Source organism: Palaemon carinicauda, chromosome 34, assembly GCF_036898095.1.
Source record: "Palaemon carinicauda isolate YSFRI2023 chromosome 34, ASM3689809v2, whole genome shotgun sequence".
In the NCBI taxonomy this organism is placed as follows: domain Eukaryota; kingdom Metazoa; phylum Arthropoda; class Malacostraca; order Decapoda; family Palaemonidae; genus Palaemon; species Palaemon carinicauda.
This window is the reverse complement of record NC_090758.1, coordinates 72,467,038-72,480,304: the sequence shown is the minus strand read 5'-3', so window position 1 is coordinate 72,480,304 and position 13,267 is coordinate 72,467,038. Positions and strand designations below refer to the sequence as shown.

Here is a 13,267-nt window from a genome sequence, read left to right as displayed (position 1 = left end):
CAAACAGAGATCAATCAGACGATCAGAATCAGGGTATGAACCCCTTTTTCATGAATAATCACAATATCGTTATTACGATCCTTTTCATCGAATCTCCGGCTTAACCGGATATCGTACAGGTGATCAGCATTGAGGTTAATATTAGTTTTCCTCTGGTGTTCACGTTGTCACTATGACGGACCTTTGTACCGGGGATTGTTACCGGAGCTCCGGTACAGACAGAGATCACTCAGACCACGGGTGGCCAATCTCTTGTTTTGCTGTAAAGGAAAGGATTTAACATGAATACAAAGTAAACTGTACTTACTTTAATGACACTTTGAATTTGCGTTGGTAATATTCATTAGTTATTCTTGAAAGTCCTAATAAAAATATATGAACATAACTATGCCTATATTTATGCATATATTTAATTCTAACTATGTATAAATATGGATAAATATCCATACAACATCGTGTTCAAATAGAAATAAATTGATTATGCCTATATTTATGCATTTTCAATTCTAACTATGCCTAAATATGAATAAATATCCATACAACATAGTGTTCAAATAGAAATAAATTGATTGTGCCTATATTTGTGCATATTCAATTCTAACTATACCTAAATATGAATAAATATTCATACAACATCGTGTTCAAATAGAAATAAATTGATTATGCCTATATTTATGCATATTCAATTCTAACTATGCCTAAATATGAATAAATATCCATACAACATAGTGTTCAAATAGAAATAAGTTTCCACTCAGTACTGGGAACCGAACGTTGGCCCCTTCTAATGAAGGGCCGGGTCGAGACTAACCATGCCATGAGAGGCTATCTACTGTTCCTTGAAGCTCTGGTCAGTGAACAGATGAATCAATAGAATACTAATAGCCAGTAAATAATGTTAGACCCGGTTCTGAATGTCTGAGTCAGGGGTGGCCAACCTGTGGCGGATGCGCCAACAGTGTCACATTTCATGAATACAAGTGTCGAACTATACCCCAAAAGATAGTACTGTACATTAAATGATTTTTCTTTAAAATTGATTTTTATGAGTTATACAGCTGATCCCAGCCTGTGAATAGGATCACTAACCAAAGTTCAAGGAACATCCAGACTTATGTCCCCTTTCTTTTACAGAAGGTTCGCCTACATGGTTCCCGTCAGGATGATGATGAATCTCTCTGGCCTGCAAGAGAGGCTCTCCGCCCTTGGTTATCAAGGTTGGGAAGAAATGCTCCATCTAGAGGTCCCTATCTCCTCAGAGTGTCCTCTCTAAGGTTGGACGACAACCCCATGGACGGGCAGGTAGGTGGGGATGAGTTTTGAGCCTTCAGCTTTGCAATTACCTACGTCACCGACCTAGGACCCTTAATGGATCCTGATGTTCATGTTACCCTGCATAAACCGTGACTGCTAAAAGCAACACATTCTAGGGAAAACCAAGGGGCTATGACGGAGCTCAAAAGTATGGTAGTGAGTCGGATCCGTTCAGGAACTCAGAAGTTTCCCCCTACAGCCCCAGGCATATAGAAGTAACCTCCTTCGATAAAAACAACGCATAGAGATTTGCCTTACATGTTCCATATATAGATGGTACCATAAAGCTGGATGGCATAGACGTCCTCCCTCTGGGGGACCTAAAATTTACTCCCAGGTACTAGAATTCCCGTTCAACGGATTCGTTTGATTGAAAGAGATTGCCTTGGTTAGGTTAGACAAGGTACCGAAGGTAACAGTATTATTTCCTAAAGGGCAGGCCCGATCTGTCTGGACCAGGATGTTGTCAGTCTGGGGGGTACGATAATTCCAAGATCTGCCCTTCCAATTCGACCTACACGTTTGATGGTCTGATCGGGTTAGTTGTGGGAAATACGTTCTGTCTGAGGCCTCTATCAGACAGGAATCGATAGTCGGTTACCCACTCGTCATCACAGCCTTCCTCTGATTCGACGTCTATGCATCCAAATCCCCCTCATCAGGTGGTCTACCTCACTGATTCCCCAGGTACACAGCCCAACCCCGTTGGGCTGTTTTACCTGCATACAGCCCTAGATCCGAACCCTCAGGCTCCTCTCGTGGACACCAGAGAGGAAGCTACAGGAGTAGAAGACAGTCTCGCCATCGAGACGGACCTAGAAAAAAGGGGGCTCGGAGAAGGAAAGTACCTAGATTCACCCCCTCACAACGCGGTGGTCCCGGTAGGGGGTAGACTTTACCACTTTCGAGACCATTGGACCTTCGGTCTGTGGGCTCATAGCATAATCTCTAAAGGTTTGAGGTGAAAATGGCCACAAGGTCCTCCTCCTCCACCAGTGACCTTCTCCCAGAAATCCACTCCCATCCTGGAAGAGTACACCACAGGGTTACTCAAGAAGAAGCAATCAAACGGGATCGATCACTGAAGTTCCAAAGCCACCTGTTCACAATTCCAAAGAAAGGCTTGTCGGCATTGAGAGTGGACCTGGACTTGTCAAGCTAAACTCTTACATTCTCTGCAACAAGTTCCGGATGTTGACTATCTCTCAGGTACGGACCTTACTTCCCCGTAGGACCGTCACCACCTCTGTCGATCTTACCGACGACTATTATCTTGCGCCTATAGCTCGAAACTTCTCTTCTTATCTGGGTTTCCGCCTAAGCAGGAAAGCCTTTGTGTTCAAGACATGCCCTTTGGCCTCAACATTGATCCCAGGATATTCACGAAACTGGGAGAGAGAGTGTTAGAACAACTCAGGAACCAAGAGATACAGATCATTGCTTATCTGGCCGGTTGGCTCATTTGGGCCCGGCCGGTCATAGAAGGCAACAGAGCTACGAAGGAATTATTTCAATTTCTCGACAACCTGTGATTTCGGGTCAATCTCCAAAAAATCTCGCCTGCAACCATCAGTCCGCTTAGAATGGTTAGCCATTCAGTGGGACCTTTCGAAGCACACGTTGTCTCTCCCTTCCAAAAGGTAAGAGGAATAGTTTCAAAGATCAAAAAATTTTCTCAAACACAAGCAGGTGTCCGAAGAGCCTTAGAAAGTATCCTCGGACTTTTCCAATTCACTTCAGTAACAGATCTAATAAAAGCCAAACTCAAAGACATCAATCGAGTTTGGAGAAAGAGAGCTACAGTACCTATAAGAGACATGGTCTCGAAGATCCCCTCTGTCTTGAAAATGAGACTACGCCCATGGTCCGAACCGAAGGACCTCTCCAAATCGGTTCCTCTACAATTCCCACCTCCACAAGTGACATTCCATACAGCCGCGTCTCTAAGTGGATGGGGGGGATTACTCTGAACATCAGATGTTTCAGGTTCTTGGTCACTCTCCATGAAACAGTCCCATATCATTGTTCTCAAAGCCATGGCAGTGTTCTTGACCCTGAAGAGAGACTCTCCTCCGAGGTCGACCCACATCAGAGTAGTGTCAGACAGCACAGACGCAGTACACTACGTCAACAGGGGAGGATCCAAGTCACCCAACCTGAATCAGATCCTGGTCACTATCTTCGCCTGGGCAACAGAAGAGAACTGGTTCCTGTCAGCACCTCACCTAGCGGGAGGCCAGAATGTGAGAGCGGACTCACTATCCAGGACGGATCCACTGGAGTCAGAATGGTCTCTAGACATAATTTCATTCCGGTGGATACTCAGGCTCGTTCCAGGCCTCCAGGTAGATCTATTCGCAACTCAGATGAATCACTAACTTCCTTGTTATGTGACCCCAACCCTGGACCCTCGGGCTTATGCCATGGACGCATTACCCCAGGATTGGAACCATTAGAAGAAGATTTCCCTATCTCCCCCAGGGAATCTTCTAAAAACTTTTACACAAATTACGCTCCTTCCGGGGCGCAGTGGCTTTAGTACCACCTCACTGGCCAAGAACAGTTGGTTTCCTCTCCTCCTCGAGTTGAAACTCAGTCCCATCCGGATCCCGTTCCTCAAACTGACCCGAGTATCCAAACTCACTGTGTCAGATTACTCAAGGATAGCCAAAACTCTAACTTTGTGGACTACAGGAAGTTGGCAGCTCGTAGAGATGCGAACATTGAACCGGAAACGATCTCTTCATCGAATGGGACAAAAGGGACTCGACAATTCGCCAATATGATTCGGCCGTTAACAACTAGTAGGTCCCCTAAGAGTGCAGACCATACTCGTATGTCCCCGCATTTAGCCATCTCTTTCTTGAGGTTCCTATTTGACAAAGGCCTAAAAGTTAGCACTTTAACCACCATCAAGTCAGCTTTGAAGAAGATCTACCTTGTTGGGTTCAACATTAACCTAGCTGATTCCTATTTCTCATCAACCCCAAAAACATGTGCTAGGCTTCGACCTTCGGTTCGGCCACAAAAGGACTCTTGGTCTCTGAACGGTGTTCTCAAACTTGCGATAGACACGGACAATGAATCCTGCTCTTATATCACTCTTCTTAGGAAGACTTTATTTCTAACGGCTATGGCCTCAGGTGATGGAACATCAGAACTAGCAGCTCTCTCACGAAACCCGGAAAACATAGATTTCCTCCCTTCAGCCGAAGTACTCCTTTTCCAGACAAAGCTTCCCTAGCTAAAAAATGAGGATCCGCAAAATAGGTGCTCCTCTCGGAAGATTATTCTTCATCCCCAGGATTTTTCTCCGTGTACAGTCACACTCTCAAGCCCCTTTTTAGCTAGAACTGCCACCCGCTCGTCTGGCCCCTTGGTTATCAGGGAACAAGGAGGTACTATTTCCATTCACGGTATCAGGCAACAAATCCTCTACTTCATTAAACATACTAATCCGGAATCATTTCCCCAGGCTCATGATATACGGACAGTAGATGCCTCCAACAATGACTTCCAGAACAGGGACTTTGATGATTTTAAAAAATATACGGGTTGGAAATCCCCTATGGTTGTCAAACGCCAATATCTAAAGATCTTACAGGCCCTTAAATACCCGACGATGGCAGAGGGGAGCCTTATCTCTCCCCATTAATCTCCTCTTCTTCCTTTCTTCCATCTCTTCTCTTCTCCCTCCTACCCGCCACTCACACCACGTCGCCGCTCTCCTTGGTAGTTCGTTAGCCCTATGATATTTGCCATGTTTAATTCCTATGGTTTAACTGTTATTGTAGTTACCGTTCCTTTAATGTTTAGATATACTTAGACATGTAAGGTTTGATGCCTTTTGCGATTCGACACTCATTTGGTTCCTTGTCGTCATTATTATTTAACCTTACGTTCCCTATGTCATTTGGCTGGTTGGTAATTGGACGATTACTTTATCATATCATAGTATTGTCGTACATGGTGATTGTATTCTCCTCGTTATGTTATTAATTTATTGGGCTTGGAAGGCATTCTCTGGTACTTTTTCGCCGGCCGTCACAGGTCGACCCAGAAAAGGGATTTTGACGAAGGAAAAATCTATTTCTGGGGAGAGACCTGTGACGCCCGGCGAAACCCTTCCCGATTATTTTTGTACGGACCCACCCTTTCCTTGCCAAGCCATATGTTCTTGCAGAAGGATGACCTGGTGAGCGCGAGTGGTAGGTGTCGGTAGGGTAACCCAACTGTATTCTCTAGGGCCTGTCATGGCCCTCCCCCTTTGATGAAGGGATTATCTAAATGGAAGACAGCCTGTGAATAGTGTTTTAACGCCCTTGTTAGATATACGACACCAACAAGGTGCTCGCGCGAGGGTTGTAACCTCTGCATTCCATGCTTTTAATTTTCTCTGGTATATTTGGAAGATTTATATCAGAAAAAGTACAAAGAAGGACTTTTTCGCCGGGCGTCACAGGTCTCTCCCCAGAAATAGATTTTTCCTTCGTCAAAATCCCTTTATTATTATTATTATTACTTACTAAGCTACAACCCTAGTTGGAAAAGCAGGATGCTACAAACCCAGGGGCTCCAACAGGGAAAATAGCCCAGTGAGTAAAGGGAACAAGGAAAAATAAGATATTTTAAGAAGAGCATCAATATTAAAATAAATATCACTTTATAAACTATAAAAACTTTAACAAAACAAGTGGAAGAGAAATAAGATATAAGATAGAACAGTGTGCCTGAGTGTACCCTCAAGCAAGAGAACTCTAACCTAAGACAGTGGAAGACCATGGTACCAGAGGCTATGGCACTAGCCGAGATAAGAGAACAATGGTTTGATTTGCCAATAAATTCTCTAGGTCATATCTATAATTTTTTTTAGCTATGTACCTTGATCACAATTTGAATGGAGTATATATTTGTGCTTTACCAAAAGTTAAAATAGACCTGTAAATATCTCTTAACTTCATTTTCTCTTTTTTCAGACTGGATGGCCCAATCTGATGCATTTGAACCTGAAATTTCTAGGATTCCCATTGAGGAAAAACTATGCAAAGATGTCCCCTGTATCATAGTATTCATGGCCATCCATCCAATCTTGAAGTTCCATGAAATGCTGAGAAAAGATTCTTTGAAAAGTTTCTAGTTTAGTTGAATGGAATGTAAGTTCTTTGAACTGGGTGGAATTCATAAAGTAGACTCTTTACAGAGGATTTAGCTTTTAACAAATTATTCAATTACAAATGGAAATAGGTGGATTTAGCAACTATGAATTCATCTAGGTAGAATTGCTGTGGTGGATAAAGGGGAAGGGTGGGCTGTGGCACCCTAGCAGTACCAGCCGAACTTGGTTGAGTCCCTTGTCAGGCTGGGAGAAACGTAGAGAGGAGAGGTCCCCTTTTTTCATTTGTTTGATGTCGACTACCCCCCAAAATGTATGTAGAATTGCTGAATGCTTTCTGACTTAGGCCAGATCTATTTAACCAGAAAGAGAAAAAGGTGGATTTAGCAACTAATTAACTATTTATCTAGGAAAATATTCTGAATACTTACTGACCTATGACATATTTGTTCCGACTATATATAAACCTTTCGCTCTTTACTTAGGAATATTGTTTTGGCAATAGCTGAAACCAGCCATTAAAACTATTGCGTGATGTAACTACCCTCTGCTAGTTAACAGAGGGTGTAGCAAGGGGTAGACGAGCCACCCCGCTCACACCAGCACTAGTAAACAACTGCTACTTTTTATTCTGGCTCGATGGAGTACAGATATAACTGGCCTAAAAAGCTAATCTTTTTATTATAGGTGTGACTGTCTGTAAGGATCCTAATCATGTGGGTTTGTCCCAGCAATGAAGGTCGCCGTTTCGGCACTTTCATGTCGGCAGAGTAGACAGATCCTCATGATATCTTCCCTGCATGTAGGGGTCACTCCTGCATGCAGGAGTCATCATGCCAGCTATGTCGGGAATGGTCGCCCTCCAATTGGTCAAGGTTTAACAGGTGACAGAAGATGGTTAAGAAGGATTCATTCCCTTTGGGGTCATTTTCGAAAGGGATGAAATCTTATCAGACTCTGTTGGCTCGACCTCGCCATCAAATTCCATTGGCTCCCATGTTGACTCTGCTCTGTTGGCTTCCCGAGGGGTTGTTTGAGCACGAGTTGCGCCCATGTGACTTTGGGACAACCACTCGTTCCGATGTAGCTTCCTCAAGCAAAGCGGCGCCGGCCAACACCGTAGGGGAGTCGTTTTCTGACGAAGCTGTTTGTCTGCTGTGGGCTTCCTTGGGGATCATGGGTTCCCCATGCAAGGAAAGGTCACTGGTGGTCTTGCAGTTAGGTGTGCAATAGGAGCAGACTTCTTCCCTCGGGGTTGATTCCCACCTCCCCCCTCTAGTTTCTGTAAGTCGAGGACCAGAAATGTCTCCACGCACTCTGCTGTCTTGACCTCGGAACCTGCTTGCCCCAACATTTGCTCTGCTTCAGCGGGCGGGCGTGAGCAGTTGCTGACAAGTACTCCCTGGAGTAACTTGTCAGAGGATTCCTTCGGGCTGAACCCTGGGACTATCTTCGGCTATGTCCCAAGTGCAGTTCATGAAGTTAATCTTCTAGCTGAGTTTGCTCAGACAGAAGGGAAACACAGTGAGCTGGCCGGAGTTCCGCTTCCAAGTGTTGGACACCCATCCGTTCTGAGGGAACATCATCCTCCACCAGGATTGGGAGAAGTGCCTTGGTAAATATATCGATAGTTTATTTATGAAAGATCTAATTTAATGTTTTTACTGTTTCTAAAATAATTTATATTGATTGTATTACTTCTCTTGTAATGTATACATTTCCTTGTTTTCTTTCCATACTGGGCAATTTTTCCTTGTTGGAGCCTTTGGGCTTATAGCATCTAGCTTTTCCAACTAGGGTTATAGCTTAGCTTATAATAGTAATGAGTTGCCCGCAGATCAGTGGCAAAGGCTGCCGAGACAACTAGCTTCTCTAGAGAAGTTGGTTCCCAGCTGCCATCTATGCATTTGGTCTCTACATTGGCAGCTGAACCCTCTGGTCTCAGCATTTAGACCTACCGAACACTTTAGTGCCAGTATGTCAAGAGCAGAAGAGATACCTGAGTTGGTGGGTGTTGGACACCAACCTTTTCAGGGAAGTGGACCTTCTCTTTACTTCCCCGGTATTGTTGCTCTTCACAGACGCATCAAAAGAAGGGTGAGGGGCTCACCTGTTGCACCTCACGGCATCCAGGCTTTGGTTCAAATCTGGGCAGCAGTGCCACGTAAACCTCCTGGAAATGAGAGCTGCTGCCCTTGACCTCAAGCACTTCCATCGGCTCCTTTCATGGCACTCCGTAATGCTGATGAGCAACAACACCACGGTGGTGTCATACATAAACAAACAAGGAGGTCCTTTTTCACAGCATCTATGCTAGCTGGCTGTGGAAGTCCCCAGATAGATAGAAAGAACTAGGCTGGGTAGCCCTTTCAGCTCAATTCATTCCGGGCAAGAAGAACGTGCTGGTGGATAATCTGAGCAGGAGAACTCAGATAGAACGTTCCAAATGGTCCTGAAATAACAGATAGCCAGCAAAGGTTTGACTTTGTGCGGTTTGCCAACAATCAAGCTTTTTGTAACGTCTCTAAACCAGAAACTTCCGGTGTACTGTTCATCATTACTGGATCCCCAGGCAGTTTGGCAAGACGCCTTCCAACATCTGTGGGACAGGATAGACGTCTGTGCGTTCACCCACCTTTCTGCCTAGTAAGGAGACTTCTGAACAAGGTCAGGGCATTGTAAGATCTCTCAATGATCCCACTAGCTCTGCTGCAGCAACATGCAGAATGGTTTCTGGGTCTTCTACGTCTGCTCTCAGAGGTACTGAGGAAGCTCCCTCCACATTCCAATCTACTCAGACAACCCTGTGTGAAGGTCTTCCATCAAGCGATTCCATCCTTTTGTCTTCACGCCGGAAGGTTATTCAGCAACACCTCTGAAAGAAAGGCTTATCAAGACCAGTTTCAAAGAGAATAGCAGGGTACCTCCTGAAGTCATCTGCCTTGGTATATCAGGCAAAGTGGTCTGTCTTTTGTGGTTAGTGTCTCCTCTCAGTGCCACTACTGCATACTGTACCAACAATAGCAGAGTAAATATTGTATCACAGGTAGAATAAACGTTGTTCAGTGTCAGCAGTGAAAAGCTGTCGCTTGGCCTTGAGCCTTATATTCAAATTGAATTGAGTTAACATTTCCTCTTCAACCAAATTATCTCTTCTCATATGGAATTTCAAGTGCTCATGCCCTCACTCGAAATTCAGACCCCCTTCTTGGAATGTAGTGAAAGTTTTACTCTCTCTAAATGTGGCCCCTCACGAACCTCTTATGCAAGTATCTGATGAAGACTTGACCTTGAAGATATTTCTTATAGCTCTGGTCTCTGACAAGAGAGTCAGCGAGCTACATGGTCTGTCCCACGACACCGTCCATTCACCATCACTTTTCCCCGGAAGTCCTGCCACAATAGCAAAATGACGGTTTTTTACCAGTGCTGGTGTGAGCGGGGTGGCTGGTCTACTCCTGCTAACTAGCATATAGCAGTTGCACCTCGCAAGACATTTAGCGATTGATTTCAGCTATCGCCGAAATGATATTCCTACGTAAAGAACTCCAGATTTGTATAGTTAGGAAAAATACAAATTCTTCCAAATTTGTTCAACTAGAAATGGAAAAAGGCGGACTTAGCAATTAACAAACTACCAGTATTAATCTAGAAAGAATTTCTAAACACTTACTGACTAATGGCATAAAACTGAAAATATTTACTAGATTTCATTTAACAGGTGCCATAATACTTTCTTTTTCTCCAGCTTTTAGCTATTTTGACAGCTGTACAAATGGTTAATTTTAACTGTGTGTCATTTCACTTTCAGGTGTACCAGACTTCCTAGAACAGTACAGGACACAATATCAACTTCTGCATTTGGATCTCATCACAAACAAGATGCTCGCTGCTGAGAACTACTTAAGGTGTTAACCAAAACATTTTGAGTGTTTTTGACAATAATTAGATAGGTTTATGAGTAAACAGTTGACTTAAATACTATTTGTTCCAGCACCAAATACAAACCATTCAGCTCTTTACTTTTACTATTGAGAAATATTTCGGCGACAGCTGAAACTAGCAGTAAAACTTTTATCGAGGTGTAACTACCCACTGGTAGTTATCAGGGGTAGGACCAACCACCCCACTCAGACGTGCAGTAGACAAAACAAACCACTTTTTTATATCGGCTCAGAGTAGAGTAGATTTTGGCTTTCTCCGCTTTACTCGGATTTCAACCTGTAAAAAAACAACTGGCCTTGAAATTAAAGTCTTTCTCTTTCTCTTGTATGGAAGAGAGATTGCATTCCTATTTTAGATTGCCGGTTTGTCCAGCGCAGACATGATGGTGCCACAATCGCGCCGATTGTGGCACCATCATGTCTGCGCTGGAGACTGATTTTCATGCCCTCCGTCCTGCTTTCAGTAGTCACATTTGTACGCAGGAGTGTCCCTATAGTGTGTGTAGGGAATCACCTCCCTCCCAGTGGCAGTGATTTAGCAGGTAGAAGAAGAAGGTAAAGATGGGTTCTTTGCCTTTGGGATCGTCCTCAAAGTAGAAGAAACCTCCCCCATCTTTATCCGACGGCTCAGTCATATCACTCCAACTGCGCAATCTGTCTCTTCTGGGGACCACTCGGTTATGAGAGGAGACACTTTGACCCTCAAACAACCTTGCAGCTCCGAAGTCTCTGTTGCTTCCCCTAGAGAAGCAGCGCATAGTTCAACTGTAGGGGCTCTCTTTCCACTAACGGACCATGGTGTGTCAGTTGTGGCCGTCCTTAGGGCTTCCAGGTTCCCTTTGTGATCTTTCGGCGAGGGACATGGGGGTAACAGCATAGGTGCTTCACCCAAGGTTGCGTATGACTCTTCTCCTTAATACTCTGGAGGTCTAGTACCAAAGGAATCTCTTGTCTCTTGCCGGAGTACCTTCGACGACTGCTCCCGCTCTTTATGCTTCGGTGGATGGATACCAGCGGTCAACGGCTACCCCTTGTAGTCAGAGGATCCCTTCAAAGGGATGCCTATAGGTATCGTACAACCCTTCTGTTCATGGGATGAGTGCCCTTCATCAACTGTTGTGGGACCCCTCTCACTGCAGCAACAGGCGTTGATCATCCTTACTGCCCACGTGAGAGACATCGTTCACCTGAATTGTACCCTTGTAGAGGCTTTTGGAAAAGAGTTTGTGATTTGTCAATATATTGTTCCAGCTTTTCAGAGCTGGACGACGGGGATTAGGCGGCTGTTTACGGCTTCCACCCTCCACCCTCGTGTCCATAGGACACATCACTTGAAAGGCCAAGTTCCAGTGTTGGTCCTTGGGTTTCTGCCTCTTATGAGGTTGAACTGGCTTTCTTGCCTGCCTCTCAACTAGGCATTATCCTCATCAAGCCAAGGAGAAAAAGACAGGATCAGCGAGCGGATACCCCTCCTCCGGGCGACTTGGTCTATCTAAGAACAAGTAGAGGCTCGACATCTCTGAGGGAGGTCTCATATACAGGCAACTATCTCCTCATACTGATAGATCTGGATCCAGGGGGCCTAATTTCTTCAGCACCTAGGGTGCCCCCTCGCCCCCTCTTCTGTGCCCGTTGAGGAGGTATGACCTAGGGAATTGGTGAGGAGTGCCAGGGAATACACCACAGCTTCCAGATCCGTTCTCGTATGACTGGAGTACAGTGGCCTCCCCCCGAGGTCTCAATGGATGGGAGCTCAAGAGAGGAAGAACCCTGTGATGACGGACCTGATCACTCTGAGGGCACGCTGCCTCCGTCCACCAGCCCTAAGTTCATCCCCTTGTAGGAGAAAGATGCCAACCATGTCTTTCTGCATGTCCTCTCCTGCATTAGGAAGGTCAACTCCTTAGGGGAGCCGGACCCAATTCTAGCCGAAAAGGATACCATCCTGGATCTCTTGTATGACACTCCCAGGCCCACCAAGGCTAAGGTAGCTTTGCTTTGGTAAAAGGGGTTCAGGATTGCTGAAAAGAGAGCTTGTGCTCAAGTGGCATGAGAGTCACGGTCCCTGAGGTCCGTGAACCTCATCTTGGTTACTTCCTCAGCTGTATGTTAGACAAAGAAAGTCCTGTATTTCGAGGTGGTGGACGACAATCCGTTCCCTCTCCCTCTTGATCCAGCAATTTTGGCATTAACCCAGAATCTACCTTTGGACAAGCTCTACTTGTCAGTGGGGTTCTCTGTTGTGGAAGCTTCAAACATGGAGCGCGTGGCAAAGTGTTCTTTGCAAACTGCTTCATGGCTAAACTACTGTTTAGGGTCAGTTGGGTACCTTTTCAGGACTGGAATACTTTTCTGTAGAACAGAACAGAACAGGGAGGCGATGTCTGCCTTCCTGCTTTCTGGAGCCCTGACTGTTGATTTTTAGACACACAACATTTTTAATCTGTGGGTCAACTGGGTTTTGAGGCGGCGGGATGCTGTTGTCTCAAAATTCAGGAAGCAGGTGCCAAGTAGAGAAGTGATGAGACAGAGCAACGCCCTGATGGATGGCTCCTCTCTCTTTAACAGGGAGGATACCGAGTCAGTTGCAGAGAGTTAGAGGAAGGAAAGTCACGACTCCCTCCTCCTACGCACTATGATGTCTCGTCCTTACTCTGCGACACCTCTGCAGTAGCGTTCACCACTTGCAAAGTGCCAGGGACAGAAGAAGGATCCTCAGCAACCACAACAGGCAGCAGCGAGGAACTAAGGTCAAAGACAGCCCTTTCGGCCCAAAGGCTTCAGAAAAGGTAAGGGAGCGAGGCGCGGACGACATTCCCGCTAGGGGGACCATTCCTCTGACCTGTCCACAAGTAGAAAGATGCCTACAGAGCAGAAGGCAGATGTGGATGCTTCA

At 45.2% G+C, this 13,267-nt stretch overlaps 1 long non-coding RNA gene across 1 annotated transcript in view; it reads left to right on the top strand.

Moving 5' to 3' along the window:
- LOC137626656 (uncharacterized) overlaps window positions 1-13,267 on the top strand; it is an 88,616-nt gene that overhangs the window by 56,354 nt on the left and 18,995 nt on the right. The window contains exons 2-3 of the long non-coding RNA XR_011041078.1: window positions 6,291-6,467; window positions 10,239-10,335. This is a non-coding gene — a long non-coding RNA (uncharacterized lncRNA). The remainder of the gene's footprint in view (window positions 1-6,290; window positions 6,468-10,238; window positions 10,336-13,267) is intronic.